Source organism: Saccopteryx leptura, chromosome 2 (assembly GCF_036850995.1).
Source record: "Saccopteryx leptura isolate mSacLep1 chromosome 2, mSacLep1_pri_phased_curated, whole genome shotgun sequence".
NCBI lineage: Eukaryota > Metazoa > Chordata > Mammalia > Chiroptera > Emballonuridae > Saccopteryx > Saccopteryx leptura.
In genome coordinates, this window is record NC_089504.1 from 107,880,561 (window position 1) to 107,895,231 (window position 14,671).

The window sequence follows — 14,671 nt, forward strand, 5'->3', positions numbered from 1 at the left end:
TTAGAACCCTATAAATATCCCCCTTTCCTTTCCTAACTCTCTTCCTTTTATATAAGAACTCACTTGGGCCCATGCTTAAGAAAGTTGATTAGGATTAAGGGTAGATTATAAATTCAAAGAAAAGGGAATTTTTTTTTTCCTGGAGCATTGTATGGCTAGCAGCCATGGCCCCCACAGCCATTCACTTGCAGGTTCTCGCTGAATTCAGGTAGATGGTAAAGAAACAGTAGAGCCAAAAAATGGTGGGCCATTCCTTCATTCTAGCCTCACAGCTGGTTGGCGAGTAAACGCACAGCAGGAAAAGACTTCCCTTTCCATTCAGGGCTCCCAAAGCTACTGACTCATCCGGTTTTTCCTAGAATCAAAGGCCTCCACCAGTCTCAGTCACCTCTGGTTCCCCATCTGCCAAGATGGCTTCTTACTCTGCAAAACTGGCTTTTCTCTCCTTCCTTCCATCTTGGATTCTTCTTCTTCTCCTTCTTCTTCCTTCTAAAAAACTACCTGGGCCCAGAAGACCCCTCCTCCAGCACACATTAGCATAACAATGGCCCTTCCTAAGCAGAAATGCAATCGCAATCAACTGCCCTGCTCTGAAGGCAAGCACACATGTGGTTGCTTGGTGCCATTTTTAACAATAAAAGTGAGCAAACTCAAAAAACACAAATTTTACAAATTTATTTGCCAAACAATGACCATTATTGTCTAAAACAGAAATCAATCAGCAACACTTGTAACTGATATATTGTATTGCCAAAATTGTAAAGGCAAATTTTCACACAAAAATGTTCTCACTATACTGATATAATGTAAGGTTTTATATAACAAGGCTATAGCTAAATTTTATAGTTAAACATCACTGCAGTGATCCCTATACATCTAATTTGATCTAAGAGAGTCTTGGAAAGTAGACTAGGAAGGTTTCTTTTTTTTAAATTACCCAGATAAGAAAACAGATAATCAAAGAGGTAATTGCTTAACTGTTGTTGATGGCAGACTGTATGTATGTATTATGATCATCCGACAGTTTTAGAGGTGTGTGATCTTGAATGTCATTACCTTTGCTTATGATATCAGAGTCTTCACTATGGGAAGGGGAGTTGGATGAAGCCAAGAGTCAGATTCCTTAACAGTGTGTGTGTGTGTGTGTGTGTGTGTGTGTGTGTGTGTGTGTACATAATTCTTTCCACTTAAACATCATCCAAATGAGCTATCAAAATAAAGTTTGGGGAAGGTAATAGAGACTAGGCAGAGTTAGTCATATAAAATTTCATTAGAGTTTTGGTTGAAAGAAGTTTAAATTTTAAGGGACTTCTTGAACCAATTCAAGAACCTTGTTTTTAATATGTATAAATTAATATGATAGAGAGAACATATAGAGAGTGATTAATTGAGCCAGAATTTTTCTTGATTCTGCCACTAGCAATTCAGAGGTAGCATAAGTGACTTGACTTAATCTATCTCTCTATAAATAAGGATATTAAAGGAGATAATGTATATAAAATGAGGTTATTAGACTATTTTCCTAGCTCTATGCTACTATATATTATACATACATCTATACTTTTTGATTACAAGGACTTGCTACTTCAAACAGAAAAAGGTTTGACTAAGTTAAACTTCTGAGGGGCATTTGCAAATAATTATTCTCTAATGAACCACAAAAACACTTTCCTACTTAAAATCTGTTTTCCAATGGTACCTTTCTTACTGTACACTTCTGGTTCTATTAGGTATGCCAGGAAAGAGAGATTGTCAATAATAGTCATGCTTTGTAGTAGAACATAACCCTCAAGCAGTATTTTAAAAGGTTTAACAAGTCTCAAATATGAATATTTTCCAAGAAGTATTACTGAGCTTCTGAATGCATTTTAAATGAATTATCTTTGTTATTATTATTATTATCTAGTGTATTCAGAGTCTATAGAGAGACCATCCATGAAGTTCTTAAAAGTAAGTACCATTGAGAGAACAATTGTTTTAAAGTACAATTCCAATGTTTCTTTTTTTGTATCTTTCCTTATTTTCCTTAACTTTCTTAAGCATAAAAGTTTTTGTGTAATACAAGGTCAATGCACTCTAAAGATCTTTAGTAATATTTTAATCATTACCTAATTGTTTTTGAGCTATGGGCTTTGGGAAAAAATTAAAGGAGATATGTATGGCTTTCAATACTATCAACCTCTCATAAGTTTGGTTCAAATACAAATAGTAAAACTCATTTATTATTTATGGGCTTACAACACATACATATTCTATAGATAAAGGCAAGAAAAATAGTCACTATATTAGCCAATGTTCTCACTTTATATCATGTTTTATTCAATGTACTGATTCCTCTAACTCATGAACTCTTTGGAATTCTAGATATATGATATATATATATATATATACACACACACACACACACACACACACACACACACACACACTTATGACTTGACATTATCATTTTAATTCAGCATAGCTCTCTTCAACAACATTTTATAAAAATGTTAAAGAATAAATAACACTTTTTTATTATTTGGGTTTGGTTTGGGAGTCCTTACTCTTTGTAGTTATTTATGAGTGACTTAGCATGTAATTGATAAATAAATGACAATTAAAGACTGGAAAGATAAACTGCCTCAAACCATCAATGCACCAAGAGAAGGCATGGTTCCTTTCTTGAAGACATGTACAGTATTATCTCTAGGGTTATTCCAGGCAGCAGGTCTCATCACCGGAATCCATTCCCTCCAAAGTTTGCAAGATTAAATCAAATTTAAATACAATTATGAAAATTACAATTCAAATAAAATAACTTATAAGTCATACCTGACAAATAGACCAAATCACTTACTGCTAAATCATCAGAAAAATAGCTACTGATGGCTTTTCACAGTGAAATTATCATAAGATACTAAGAAATTGTGAGGGGGTAAGGTAGATATTATTTGGCTCTTGTATAAAGAGCTTAAAAATTCTGTCATTTACAAATTCACTATTTTACAATGAGTAATGTACAGAATTGAAATTGTTTGACAACTGAATGACACACACAAAAATGAAACTTTAAAGAGTGCCTAGTCTTCTTGTGGGATAATTGCTAGGTATTGAGAAATGTTTATTATTTTGGCTGAGTGTCACACTTGACTCTCTCTGGTCAGTAAGATGTTGAAAAAAAATGTCAAAAAATTGCTAATTTATTTCATATCTTGCAATTTATTCAAACTGGGAGAGCTTGTTTTTGTTTTTTTTACAAGATAAATAACTCTGAGTATTAAAATATCTTTCTTATACCCAGAATATGTATAAACTTATTCATATTTTGCTCTGTTGCTCTGTCACCTCAAAACACTATTTCACATCTCTGGAATTTAATTTTCAAATGAAGAAGCAGTTTTTTAAAATTTTTGGCTTTATAAATCTCAGATTTAAATATTTAAAGTGTATGACCATCCATAACTACAGCAAAAAGTGAGGTTAATTGCTTTGTGTAAGGTGAAGCTGGACATGATTAATAGGGAAGTAAAGAAGCATTCTTCTCTCACTATTTTTCTCGATATAAATAGATTTAAGGTAAGTTATAGTTGCAGCATTATAAACATAATTAATTATGTTTAATCATTTAAATTAAATGTAATTTATATATTAAAGTTTTTTAGAGGCTACAAAAATTACTTAGAAATTTTTCTGTATCACATATCCTTAACACTTATATTTCTATCATTTTGTTAATTCACTACATTTTGTATTAATGTTTGTTTAAAAATTTTAGCAAACTGCATTTGCAAACTTATTTCAAAATAACTGTGCCATTAAAAGTGATATAAAATAGGTCATCAATGTAGATTTTTCTATCCATCTTATAAAAAAATTATTTTGATATTCACATATCAAAACTTATAATATTTACATCTAGGAAATCATTACAATATTATAAATTTTACCATAAAAATGATACCAAGAATGCATTTAACTTGTTCAATAAAAATATATTTAGGAAAATAATTATTACTATCAAATAATAGCTATATTAGAAAATACACATCATAGTTAGGTTGTAAGATGGAAAAGAAATGTACTAATGAGATGAAGCTATAAATTTTAAGACTGCAGATGGTTGCCATTGTTTTATAAGTTTATGTTAATGCCTATAAAAACACCAAGCGTATTGATTATGTTTCAAATTTTGTTCAAAATGAATAAATGTATCCCATACAGAAAATGTGAGGCACTCTGATTAAATTTTATTACTTATTTTTCTTCTTTAGACTTTAAAATGATATGATGCTAGTGAAAAGATAGGATGGAATCAACATAAACATCTCCCGCCATATAGATGTATCACCAGGATTACCTTGGCTTCTTATCTAAGGGGATTACAGGATAAGTAATTTTCAGTTTACTCCAGTAAACTGAAATTGAGTTGTACAAAGCTCTGTTTGCTTAGTTTGTTAATTTATTTTCTTAGAAAATAGAAAGGTAAATATTTTTTATAAGAGAAATTTGTAAGATCTAATTGTTAGAAACTCTAGTATAATTATTGTGTCATTAAAGTACTTACTGTTCTGTCAGAAATTCTGGGGTATTTTCGTTTTCTGTTTTCTTTCAGTTACTTTTTTTCTCTAAAAGGGAAACAATATGCACAATGGTTAGGTGACTACACATAGTTCAAAATCACTTCAGATTGTCATAAATATAATTGATAAATTTTATGATTTAATATTTTACTTGAAAGCCTTTCAATGCATACATCTAAATACAGTAAAATATCACATATGTATACTTAGTATTAGATTGATAGATAAGAATTTTAAAGGCAGCTTGAAGAGCTAGAGACCAAGAATCTGTGAGAAGTTTACACGCTGATTTAACCATGCTGTCAACACTATAGGTTTTCAGTTGGAAAACTAAAATGATACTAATCTAGTCAGACATTATTAGAGAACACTACATTATTAAATTCATTAAAGAAGACTCTTAGAATTATTAGTCAATTTAATGTCTAGTGCTATATTGAGTATCAATATGATTACTATAAATCAATCTTATACATGTTACTTTTATATTTACATTTTCACTAAATTTAGGAGCCCTTTAATATATTACACATATTTGCCTATTTTCAGAGCCAAATCAGTGTCCAGATACAACCAAAAACTATTTATTTAGCAGATAGATAGATAGATAGTTAGATAGATAGATGATAGATAGATAGATAGATAGATGATAGATAGATAGATAGATAGATAGATAGATAGATAGATCGATCTACATAAATCTAGATAGGTAGTAGATTATATATCAAAGAAGCCCATCAAGGGTAAGGGGAAAAACAATCTCCTATCATTGCAGAAAAAAGTATAACTTCCATTTTATAGAGTTAGAAAATTAAGTCTTTATAAGAGTCAATATGAGGAATTGCTTTAATGTACTAAAGATGTCAAAAATATCTGATTCAGTTTGACAAGTTAGCAACTCACAAATGAAACATTTTCACAGTGCTAGAGATAGGTACCATTTTATATATAAGTTCTCATTATTTTTACTTGAAAAAATTTAGGTAGAATGGAAACCAAGAAAGAATAAAATATATAAAAATAGATTCATAATAGGCATGCTACTTTTTTGTAAGGGTTCTTACAATGTCTATCTTCCACAGAATCAACAAAGATGCTATGATGCCAGCAGCTCTGGCGATGGGCTGACATAGGTACCCAGCGGAAAAGATCTGAAGTGACAGCTTTAGTTTCCGAGCTGTATTTACTGCATCTGTTCAATGGTTAAGCCTCCAAGGTCTGCTCTCATTTTAATTCCTGCTTGAAACTCAACAGTTTTCTAGTAAAATCCATTAGGAAAAGCAATATTAAAATATACTTAGATTTGTCTGGCTTCCTTTTAAAATATGACATTGAGTCACAATCTATTTTAGATAAGATTTTTGTATATAGTTTCTGTCTACTGACACCTTTCTTTCATTAAAACAAAAACTACAGCAGAATTCTATAAATGTAGATATTAAGGTATCAGAGTGACACAGAGGTTTTTGCAAGAAATATGGGGGGAGGACCCATTAGAGAAAACAAAGGTGTTCTACTAAAGAATTAAGAGATCACTTGACATTTTATATATTGTACATTATTACTTACCAAGGGGCAGGCTTCCCTAACGGATGCATTGAAAGGATTAAACAGTTTTTTTGACTTATGAGCCATCTGCAGGGATTTGATTTCCTTTTGGTTTTGCATGCATATCTATCACAAGGATGAATGAGCAAGCCTGTTCTGTAAGGGACAAACAATGATTTTATTTTTAATCTGCGTGCTGAATATAGATGTGCCTAGTATTTTTCTGGTAGCTAATTTCTCTCTCTTGCACATATAAACATCTCTGTTTATTTTAGAGGGAAACAGTGAAAAAAAAAGCACAGTATGATTTCACACCTTCTTTCACCTATCTGGCTTTTCAGTAATGTAATGGGCATTGGTATGTCTGACTTGGACCAAGTTCCAGTATTGAGACCTGGTACTTCTAAGTGTTTATACAAATCTTTAAAAAAATTGCATGTGTTTAGGTAGGTCTGCATAGTTTTCATAGAACATTTTATGCATTCATAGTCAATAAAGCTCTTTCATGTTCTTTTTACCCAGTTTTTGAAGATGGCCTGGCACGGAGGAAAAAATACAAAACAAAACAAGACGATGAGATTCAGAGATTACTACTGCTCAACAGTGGCCAGAAATAAACTACTGAAATCTTAATCACAATTCTATTTTTAATATAATCAGAACACTGCCTGGTTTAGGCATCATGAATACTACAAACTGTTGACTCTTCTTGTTATTATTATTATTTTTTTTTGCAGGGGTGCTATTTGTATTCATTTAATGTTGGCATTAACAATTGCAAAACTGTGTTTTTTTAACGGGGACTTACTTTCAAGAATGACAAATAACTAATAGTTTCTTCCAAACTTTGTCTTAAATATCTCAAATATTTTATTTTGATGAAAATAAATTGATTTTTAGTTCTCACTAACATCATACTGAGGTAAACATTTATATAGGGTTGGATTTAATGTGTGCACTGTGAATCCTTGTGGACATGGTCCCTTGTAAACACTATTCTATTAGCCACAGCAGGCTGAAATGGCAACAGAATCTGTTTCCCAAGTTATTTCAAAACTGCAGTGTTGACCAACTCTAGTTTTCTCTTTCCTAGAGTCCCTCCTACTGAAATGCCAAAACTTCGGGTTAACATATAGTTACAGAGTTGATGTGCCATTTCCTCCACACAGATATCACTAATCCTAATGGATTTTTTTTAGACATCTTTTGGCTTAAAGTCTTATTCTTGGAGCAACAGTCAGCAAGAAGAGGTTGCTTTAAAAAGGGACAACATCTAGGTTATTAGTGACTGAATGTAAGCTTTTAAACAAACAAAAAATGAAGCATTGCATGACAACTAAATGCATCATATGATTCTAGATTAAACCCTGAACCAATAGAAACAAGTAGCTATTAATAAGAGTATAGTAACAATAGATGGAGTATGGAGTATACATTATATAATGGTATTATAGCTATGATAAATTTTCTGTGTTTTATAACTGTTCTGTGTAATGTAAGATAATGTTCTGTTCTTTTTCTTAGCCAGAGTGAGAGAGAGAGAAAGAGAGAGAGAGAGACAGCTAGGGACAGACAGACAGGAAGTGAGAGAGATGAGACGCATCAACTCATAGTTGCGGTGCCTTAGTTGTTCATTGATTGCTTTCTCATATGTGCCTTGATTTGGGGGATCCAGCTGAGCCAGTGACCTCGTGCTCAAACCAGCAACCTTGGGCTCAAGCCCAAGCCAGTGACCTCTGGGCTCAAGCCAGTGACCATGGGGTCATGTCTGTGATCCCACACTAAAGCTGGCAACCCCTTGCCTAAGCTGGTGAGCCTGCACTCAAGCCAGATGAACCCACGCTCAAGCCGGTGACCTCAGGGTTTCCTACCTAGGTCCTCAGCATCCCAGGCCAATGTTCTATCCACTGCACCACTGCCTATTCAGGTGAGAATGCCCTGTTCTTAGGAAATACACTGAAATGCATATTAGAGTGTTTAGGATAAGGAACATCATGTCTCATGTCTCCCAACTATTCTCAAAATTGTTCAGAAAATATTTGAATTGTGTATATACAAGCACATCAATAAGTATTATATGTAATATATATATATATAGTGTGTGTGTATATATAGTATATAATGAGAGAGAAAATAACAGAGGACTAAATATAAACAATTGGTTAATCTAGATAAAGGGCATATGACAACTTATTATATAATTTGCAGTTTTTGTGAGTTTGAAACAGAAAAATAAACATTACCAAAAACAGACTATTAAATTGTCTTTTAATTATTAAAAATAAACTGCTATTTTTTTAGTATCTGCACAAGATATGTCATTCTGTCTATAGCAATAAAAGATAATGACATTTATATGGATGACTATTGGATGGCATTAGGCAGTAAAAGGAAGAGAATTCATCAAGTACTAGAGTAAACAAATAAATGTTCCACAAACAAATGTTTCATAAATAAATGCGATCAGTGCAGGTACCTGTGACGTTGTGGTAGGAAGGTGATAATGCAGAATATGGATTTTCTTTGATAAGAATGTAGAGGCCAAAAAGATATGCCTCATACTTAAGGCATAAGACATTTTTTTATTTCTTCTCTTTTGTGTATAACCATTGAGAGCCATTTAGGAGGCTTAAGTCTACAAGCCTGTCCTCACTCTAACAGAATCAAATATTTACCAACCAAGATTGAAAACGGGAGGGCAAGATGGAGGGTCTACTCATTTTTCTGTTGTGACACTTTATTATCCAAGTCAATACATTCTAAAACATTTGTTAGCAGTCAGAGTTACCATAACCACATGCTGGGTTCAACCATGTTTAACATTTTCATTATACTCACGATAATTATTTTTCAATGGGGTGGCGGAGATTGAGGCAGAATGGCATTAAATCAAGAGAGCCAGTTTGTTCCTTGAAAAGGATGATGGGAATTAAATGAGAAGCTCGGGGAAGTTAATTGGGACTGAGTGAAGATAAGGACACCATCAAAACGTGAAGAAATAAAACTACTGAAATAAAAAGGTATAATAGGAAGTCACGGTGAGCACACCTAAGTGAGAAGAACCCTGCAGAAACGTTTGTGACAGGAGCAAAATTATGCTCTAGGGACCTCTCCTAGCCTCCAGCCCCTAGAACAGTGTCTGCCATATCAATGAATATTGAATGAATAGTATTATATATTGACAAAAGTAAAATTTAGTGTCATATAATCCCAGTTGGCATGTGCGTCTATCTATTGTATGACTTTAGGCAAATCATTTAATCTATTTTGACCTCAATTATGTCAGCTGTGAAATGAGAGAGAGAAAAGGTGATTCTCTAAGGTGCCCTTCAGCTCTAAGTATTTCTATAATGGTTCTGTTTATTAAAATGGGCACTGGGAATGTTTTTATAGAAGAGAATAACCTGAAATGAGTTCTAAATGAAGAGAAATGGGGAAAAGTAAAAAAGATGAATAAAAGAGCAATATATTGATGCAAGTAATGGGCAGTAAATTCTATTGAAAGAGGCTTTACTATAGAAGAGAGAATGCAAAGCGTGATTTATGGTTTTTGTATGTATTAAGTGACAATTACATGTACCATTGATAGAGGCATTCAGATGTAGAAATCTTTATCTGTTCTTTTATTAGGATCAAAGTGACTCTCCACATTTGCTGCTTCCACCTCTAGTATCCCCAGGTGAATGGTACTGAAGAGTATTCAAAAGAAGCCACAAAATGGCAGGAATTTATGTAAATATTCTTTTACAAGGGCACTGCCCAATTTAGAGAAAAGAAAGCTGAAGAAACTCATAGGTTCCATAGTTTCATCAACTAAATTCATGTAACTTAATTCAAGACCCTGCAGGGACCATAGCTGACACCTCCAGGAAGACTGTGATAGTCAACATTGGCTTCCTCATGTTTTCTCTCCCACAAGCTTGTCGAGTACTTACATTCTGTTACACATCAGTTATCCCTCACTTCACATGATCTCATTAGTTTTCCCAGATACATCTATGCCAATTTTATATTGACAACTAGAGGAGCCCATGCTCTGTGTGATCCCTTATGATAAGATGCTACTTAAAATGAGTCAACACTCAGTAAATGTTCATCTGTCCATGGAGCTCAGAAAATGAACCAGAATACTGACTGGCAGCTACCCAAAGTGACTTCTTGGCCATCAAGCATGGCTGGTTATCCTGGGACTTCTTGAAAGCCCCTACTTTGCTTTCTTCTCATCATCCTATTTCCCTAGGCAGATACTATTTTATTATTTTTTAAACTAGAAAGTTCTAGTCAGGTATCCTTAAAAGCATTTAAAACTATAACTTGAAATAAGCTTGCCATTTCAATCTGATTCATTGCAGAAATTACCAAAGACCACTTTTTCTAGCTTTGTCAGAACAGAACACAGTATTTCTTAAAATTCTGTGTTCATATCAAGACTACTTGCGGTAATATCCCTATAAGAAAGTTGGAAGGTGAGAGGTGGCAGAATTAGTGTCTCTGTGGGCACCAAGGGGTGAATTTTTTTTTTTTTTTTTGCCAGGGAGAGAGAACACAAATGAACAGGACTATTTTCAAAAGGCTTTGATTTTGATTTAGATTCTAGTGCCACAACAATTAGAGACTGTGGAGAATATTTGGATAAAATAAATGCTTGCATAATTTCTGGCTTTATAAAAAGAAAACCAAACAAGTACCTTTAAAAGGGCTCCAAGGTAGCTGTGAAAACTGCACATTTCCTAATAGGACAGAAGCTGTTGGTAAATGACAAGCAATAAAAATAAGTTGACTCAGCCTTCCCAATTTTTCTAGGTTGAGTGAGGAGAGTGGGGCAGCAATCTTATACATAGATTTAAGATTGAAAGAAAAAAAAATGATTTATTTAAGTCTTGTTATGCTGCAAATTCAAGCACAGCAAAGTGCCATGGAGCAAATAAGTATGATGTTGGGATATGGCATGAGATCTTTAACGTTTGATGCTGATTGGTTCAACTTTAGGGCTTTGCTATCTTTCAAGTTTAGTTCAGCACTAGCAGAAGGCTGGAAGTTCAGGGCCAGCCATGACAAAAACCATAGCTTAGAAGAAGTGGTCTTCAGTTTTCTCTATTTGACATTTATTTGGGGAACAATGCAGAGATACAATAGAAAATTAGTGATTTCTTGCATTAAACTCACTCTCAAGACATCATCTCTGTTTTTCTTACTAGCAAATAAAAAAGAATATACAAATATAAACATCAGTACAAATTGGTTCATTGGTGTCTTGGACGTTTATGTTGATGTGAAAACTGCCCTCTTCCAAGCTTCACTATGGGAGGTTAAGTAAGGATTTTGGAGAAGCAGCATGGTTTTAAAAAAATCATCAGAACTGCTATTTAATAAGCTGAAATAGATTGCATATATTTATGACATTCAACTATATGAGGACATGATGAAGTAAGTGATAAATCTCTATTTACATATCAGCAAACTCAGTTCACAATTTCTACTGAGTTAGTAAATGGCACCAGGATCTAGATTCAGCTCTGTCTGTATTTGAGTTCTGTTTTTTCTTGCAACAAAGTCTCTGTAGCATTTGAACTGACTCTAATGAGGTAAAAAAAGCTATTTCCTAAACATTCTTTTATACTTATTAGATGTGTATTACCTGAAGCAATTCAAATAAGTTTTCTGCATCTTAATTGTTTTATCTGTAAATGGGATAACAATACTAACCTAAGGGAAAAGACTAGATAGACTGATTTATTAAGATACCTTTGATTTCTAAAAGTAATTTAATGTATCTACTCTTAGAGGAACAAAGAGTCTTTAAAAATAGAATTCTTTTTTAAAAATGTTCAACATGCAACCTTTTAAAAATTCATCAGTACTCCTAGAACTTTTATCAGAATATCATCATTCCTATATTAAGCCAAGATTCCAAAATCAACAGAATAGTTTCATCTACATAAGAGGATTTAATATTGGGGGATTACCTTCAGGATATATCTGTAAAAAGCATAAGACATTTGTCATACTATTTTTCACTCTGAACATCTACATAGTTCATATAGAATGAGGCAGAAAATAAAATGGCATGGTCATGGAAATCCAGAGATAAATTTAGATTTAGATTTTCTTTTAGCCTGACCAGGCAGTGGCGCAGTGGATAGAGCGTCGGACTGGGATGCAGAGGACCCGGGTTCGGGACCCTGAGGTTGCCAGCTTGAGTGCGGGCTCATATGGTTTGAGGAAAAGCCCACCAGCTTGAACCCAAGGTCGCTGGCTCCAGCAAGGGGCTACTCGGTCTGCTGAAGGCCCGCGGTCAAGGCACATATGAGAAAGCAATCAATGAACAACTAAGGTGTTGCAATGTGCAATGAAAAACTAATGATTGATGCTTCTCATCTCTCTCCATTCCTGTCTGTCTGTCTCTGTCTATCCCTCTCTCTGACTCACTCTCTGTCTCTGTAAAAAAAAAAAAAAAAAAAAGATTTTCTTTATTAATTAGAGTCAACAAAATTTGAATGCATAGGTAAGTTAAGTTAATCATATCAGGGGGATGGCTAAAAGATATCATGTGGTGACTTGAATACACAAAAGTCCATGTTAACTCAAACAGCCATTCTTAACTCTTTAAACAGCCCTTCTTCAATTACTAAAAGCTCTAGAAGTAAAAACAAAGGAGCAAACCATCAGCTTTGGAGAAAACACATTTTAAAAGCAAGTTCTTAGATTTAGATGTGTGGGAGTTGGAAATGCTAAGAATTTCAAAGAATACAATACGATTTCCCTTCTGAAAGTGAGTATGCATGAAGTCATAGTTTCAGAACACTAGACTCGAGATTACCCCGTCAATAGATAAAGACAAACTGATAAGGAGAAAAGATCAGAGGGGAAAAGATACTAAAAGATGCTTTCCAGAAGTAGTGAGCAACCACCTAATTCTGATAAAATAATTATTTTTCTGAAAATAACCATAAGTGCAATACTATAAAATTCTAAATTAATGGTTTATTTAAAGAATTCAAAGATGCTTTAAAAACCTAAATATATTTGAGAGAATTGGAGACTACACATCAAATTACATGGGGGATGTATAGTTGTCATACTAAATTTTTCAGGAGAGAAAGTAGTTGGGTGTTCTAGATTTAGAGATTTGGGGGAGATTTCAATAAAAATTCATTAAAATCTGACATTTTACTTGTGTTTTCAAAAGACCCTCATTTCACCCATGATATGATACAATGATTAGAGTAACTGCAGCTAAAGTGGGGCAATATCATGGGTGACCTGTTTTCTCAGCTTCTACTCTTTGATCCTTTTGATGTCTAATGTGAACAGCAACTAATTTTCACTGACAAAAAGAATACAATCAAGATTAATTCCTTAGGACTAATTCTTTAGAACAGACACGTTTCCTTGGAGGTAGGACTCTAGGCAGGGGTTAAAAGCGCTTGTGTTTTTGGCCCTCTGCTAGAAGACTCAACTGAAGAGACCAAACTTCAATTTGAAATTAAAATTATTTTGTAATTATACACTGTAGCAAGTTAATTTTCACTACTTCTTAATGGTAGCATTGGAGTATTTGACATAGAATCCCCTAGTCATTTTCTCTTTAGTTTTAGTTTAAGGTCATGTCACTTTTGAAAAGAGACTGATATTATTAGTCACTTGCATATCCTTGGTATAAGGGAAAATCAGGAAATACTCATATAAAAATTCACTTTAACAGACTTTTTTGGAGACATGTAGTATCTACCATGTCGATTTCCAATTTTACTAACAATCATAACATGGACTATAATGTCAACATAATAAAAATCATTCAAATGTTAAGAACAGTAAACTTGATAACAGAAGTTGATGGGAAGCACCAACCATTTTCTAGCTGAATATAAATCAGTCTTACTGTCCATACACTAGAGGTCACCCCAAGTAAAGTCAGTTTCATCTCTTTAATTAAGCAAATCTCAAAAAATGTGTTCAAGTTTCTGTAGCACTACTCTTTTTTTTTTCCAGTGTGAGAGAGACAGAGACAGACATAAAATGAAAGAGATGAGAAGCATTAACTTGTAGTCTTATAGTTGCACACTTTACTTGTTCACTGATTGCTTCTCATACATGCTTTGACTGGGGAGCAACAGCTGAGCTGGTGACCCTTTGCTCAAGCCAGTGACTTTGGGCTTCAGGTCAGTGACTATAGGGTCATGTCTATAATCTCACACTCAAGCTGGTGAGCCTACAGTCAAGCCAGCAACATTGAGTTTTGAATCTCAGTCCTCAGCATCCCAGGCTGATGCTCTATCTAATGCACCATCACCTGGTCAGGCTGTGCAGAACTGTTCTTGAAGTTATGTGGAATAAAAAGAAGAAATAAAGGAAGTCCCTGTCTATAAAATGCCAATTCATACTTCTTTCACAATAGTTAGTGCATTATGTTAAAGTCTGTTTTTATTGTTTAACTCCATGATAGTGGAAGTTCTACAAGATACTCACAAGTAGTACATTGTCTAGCATACATGAAATTTTAAATAAATATTTGTTAAAAAACAACTCTTGAAGGACCTAGTCAGTCTCTTTTCTCTGCA

General features: G+C 33.7%; 1 protein-coding gene across 2 annotated transcripts in view; it reads right to left on the minus strand.

Moving 5' to 3' along the window:
- SYT1 (synaptotagmin 1) overlaps window positions 1-14,671 on the minus strand; it is a 572,761-nt gene that overhangs the window by 390,517 nt on the left and 167,573 nt on the right. For both annotated transcript variants that reach the window (XM_066368502.1, XM_066368501.1), the window contains exon 3: window positions 4,547-4,607. The gene's annotated coding sequence lies outside the window, so the exon portion shown is untranslated. The remainder of the gene's footprint in view (window positions 1-4,546; window positions 4,608-14,671) is intronic.